Source organism: Kogia breviceps, chromosome 14 (genome assembly GCF_026419965.1).
Source record: "Kogia breviceps isolate mKogBre1 chromosome 14, mKogBre1 haplotype 1, whole genome shotgun sequence".
Taxonomy (NCBI): Eukaryota; Metazoa; Chordata; class Mammalia; order Artiodactyla; family Physeteridae; genus Kogia; species Kogia breviceps.
Genome location: NC_081323.1, coordinates 43162990 through 43166502, shown reverse-complemented (window position 1 = coordinate 43166502; position 3513 = coordinate 43162990). Strand labels below are relative to the sequence as shown.

The 3513-nt window shown below is 43.8% G+C and overlaps 1 pseudogene; it reads right to left on the bottom strand.

The window, feature by feature from the left end:
* Nucleotides 1-2465: 2465 nt before the first annotated feature.
* LOC131741113 (EEF1A lysine methyltransferase 2 pseudogene) lies at nt 2466-2890 on the bottom strand (annotated as a pseudogene).
* Between the last annotated feature and the right edge of the window lie 623 nt (nt 2891-3513).

The window sequence follows — 3513 nt, the reverse complement described above, 5'->3', positions numbered from 1 at the left end:
ACAGGGAAGAAGTCCATTTGAAGACAGTGGCAGAGACTGGGGTTATGCTGCCACCAGCCAAGAAACACCTGGGGTCACCAGAAGCTGGAAGAGGCTAGGAAGGATTCCCCCCTAGAACTGTCAGGGGGAGTGTGGCCCTGCTGACACCTTGATTTGGAACTTCTGGCCTCTAGAATTGTGAAATGAATTTCTGTTTTAAGTCACCCAGGTGTGGTACTTTGTTAGGGCACCCTATGTACCTGATATAATGAGAAACAAATGGCCTCTGCCCCCTCCTCCCAAATCCTTCTGCAGACACAGCCATCTATAGTTACTTTACAGTTTTTTTTCTTACTTGAGTATTTAATTGTCACAGTCTCTAATATTTGATCAAGTGATGGGACAGGAGGGGAGAAAGTGTCCTATCATTACAAAATGAAAATCCACAACATACCATTGTAACATATATATAAATGGGAGATCTCAGGTGTGAAATAATTAACTAAATGCAACAATTACTATTTTTAGCTCAGGAGCTAGTCACTTGGACACATAGCAGGCCTCAATGAGAAAGTGAAGACCAAAAGGAAGCAGGATGAGCCATGTGGACACCTGGGGAAGGACACTTCAGGCGGAGGGAACAGCAGATGCCAAGGCCCTGAGACAGGAATGTAATTGGCACGTTTGAAGAAGAACAAGCAGGCAGCATGGGGGACAGTCATAGGGGATGAGGGTAGAGAGGTGGAAGTGTCCAGATCATGCAGGGCTTTGTAGGTCCTGGTAAGGACTTTTGCTTTAGCTATTGGAGAGTTCTCTGGAGGACTGACATGATTTGCTTTACATGATAAAAACACTGTGGCTGCTCGGTTGCGAGAAGGCTGTAGGGGAAGTGAGGGCAGAAACAGAAACCAGCAAGGAGGCCACTACAAAACATCCTGGTGGGTCATTGTGATGGCTTGGACCAGGGTGGTGGCACTGGGGGTGGGGAAAAGTAGTCACACTCAGGATGTATTTTGGAGGCAGATGACAGGGAGGGCCGATGGATCTGGTGTGGCAGGAGGGAAAGAGAGTCATCAAGGATGATTCCAAGGTTTCAGTCCTGAGCAACTGGGAAGAAGCGAGGTGGGGAAGGTTGCAGGAGAGACTGGCTTAGAGGGGAGGTAGGCGGAACTCAGGCTGGGATTTGTTAAGTTTAAGATGTGACTAGACACCCAGTGGAAGTGTTGAGTAGGGTGTATGGGCCTGGAGCTCAAGGAAAAGGGCGGCTAAAGACACAGTGTGGGAGTCACCATCACAAAGATGGTGTATAAAGCCTCACAATGGGGTGAGATCACCTAGTGTTATATAAATGAGCCAAAGATGGCCTCTGTATATCTGCCCCAAAGTTGTTTATTTCCTCACTGTAGCCTGAGAACTGTTAGCTCAAAAGCCTGTCAGTGCCAGACTCAAAATTTATACATCCATTCATTTTAAACATAGTCCAAAGGAGCACATTTTTGGACATTCAGGGCCCATCTGCTTTGCATACCCCTGCCAAAATATACTTAGCATTTGCTGGCCATTGATAAGATAGAGGCATATGACTACAAGACAGACCTCAATCCTTATAAGCTGTGAGACTTCTGCCCCTTGGACCTCTCTGACTCAGCGACTCCCTGCCGTGCCGCTGAGTGGCATTACCTAGACACCAAAGGCACCACCCCAACTCCCCTCTCCCTGGGAGTTCTCTTGTCCTCCTCCCCTTGAGTAGCAACCCCCTTGGTGTAGCTTCTGGACAGATTCCTGCTAGGAGGAACATCCCTCCCTCCCCGCCCTTGCAAACCTGTCAGAGCATCACCATCACCCAATAAAGTAGGTATGCGCTCCTGCCACCTCATGGTTCTATCTTTTTCTTTTATCAGTTCCCAAATCCCTTGAACATCTTACACCCAGGCAGCAAGTATAGACAAAAAAAGGGAAGAGGTGCAGTTGCTGAGCCCTGGGGCGCACTGATATTTTCCTAAACATTCATCTTAGAGGTGAAGAGGAAACAGTAACAGAGATGGAGGACAAAAGGCTAAAAAGGAAGCAGGGAACCAGGAGAGGAAAACTGTCACACGGAGAGGGGTCAAATGCTGCCAATAGGTTTAGAGGACTGAGAAAGAGCTTTGTATTTCACTTTACATCTTTTCTTTTTCCTGTAAATTCACTTACTGCTTTAAAGTTTTTAACTGTTTCAGCAGTTACAGGAATTTTTTTTTAATCAGAAAGAAAAATATTTACATTTTAAATACAAAAGAAAAATTTTAATTATTCTTGGTTTACCTCTAAAACCCAACCACTTACATGCTCATGATTTTTTTTTTTAACTAACCTATTCTATCTATACAACGTGTGCATCCTGTGTGATTACTAAGCATTTATTTACCCTTGGATTTTCTGTGTCAGGTTTACTTTGTTGTGGAGTTTCTTTAAAAAAGCTAACTGAATTTGTCCAATAAAAAGTCTCACATTTTTCGGAAAACCAGTGATACAACATTGCTTCCAGATCTGCCTCCAAAGCTGAACTTGGGTGTTGTTAGCTCTTTGAGAAGTTCAAATCCTTCACTGAATTCATTTAGCAATGATTCCTTGGTTAAATTGTATTAGGTTATTAGAAAAAAGTCTTTCACTTTTCAACATTCTGGAAAGAGATTTCACATAATGCTTCACCTTCTCAACTGCATTGTTAGGATTAAGGCTTATGGCATCAATAGTCCCTTTGGCAATACTAGTATGAAATCGAGGCAGCTTTGCAAAGATTCAAAAAGTCTTCTACCTTCAACTTAATAAACCTTCTTTCTCTGTATTTCTGGAAAACTGTATCAATTCCAGTAATGTCAGGGAAACCAAATTCTGCCATTTCCAGTTTCACTATCAAGTACTGAAGCATCCAGTAGAATCTTGTGTTTTTTGCATCTACCTTAGTCGAGCCATACCCTCTTCTCTAAATGAGATTAATCCTGTATGTCCATATTCTTGGAGAGTTTGCAGTTCTCTCTCACAGATAATGGCATCCCAGTGCTCTTGGGTCCCCAGCCATTGGGATGAAGCCATCCCCTCTGGGACTGCCCCTCTGACTGTGCCTGGGGCCCCAGCGCCACTGCTCTGTTTGTTCCCACCACACTCCGAAATGCTGTCCTCCTGTTCCATTCATCGCTTCACTTAAATCTGTGGTCAGCACACTTTTCCTTAGAGGGCCAGATGGAACATATTTTAGGCTTCAAAGGCCATATGGTCTCTGTCACAACTATTCAGCTTGGCTATAGCAGAAAGCAGCCATGGACAGACAATACTTGAACAAATTAGCCTAGCCGTGTTCCAATAAAACTTCATTTATGGGCACTGCAATTTGAATTTCATGTAATTTTCACATATCACAAAATTATTCTTCTTTTGCCTCCACTCCAACATTTAAAAATGGAAAAACCAGTTTTTAGCTTGAGGCCATACAAAAAAACTGGCGGTGCACCAGATTGGGTCTGTGGGCTGTGGCTTACTGACACTTGGTTTAAA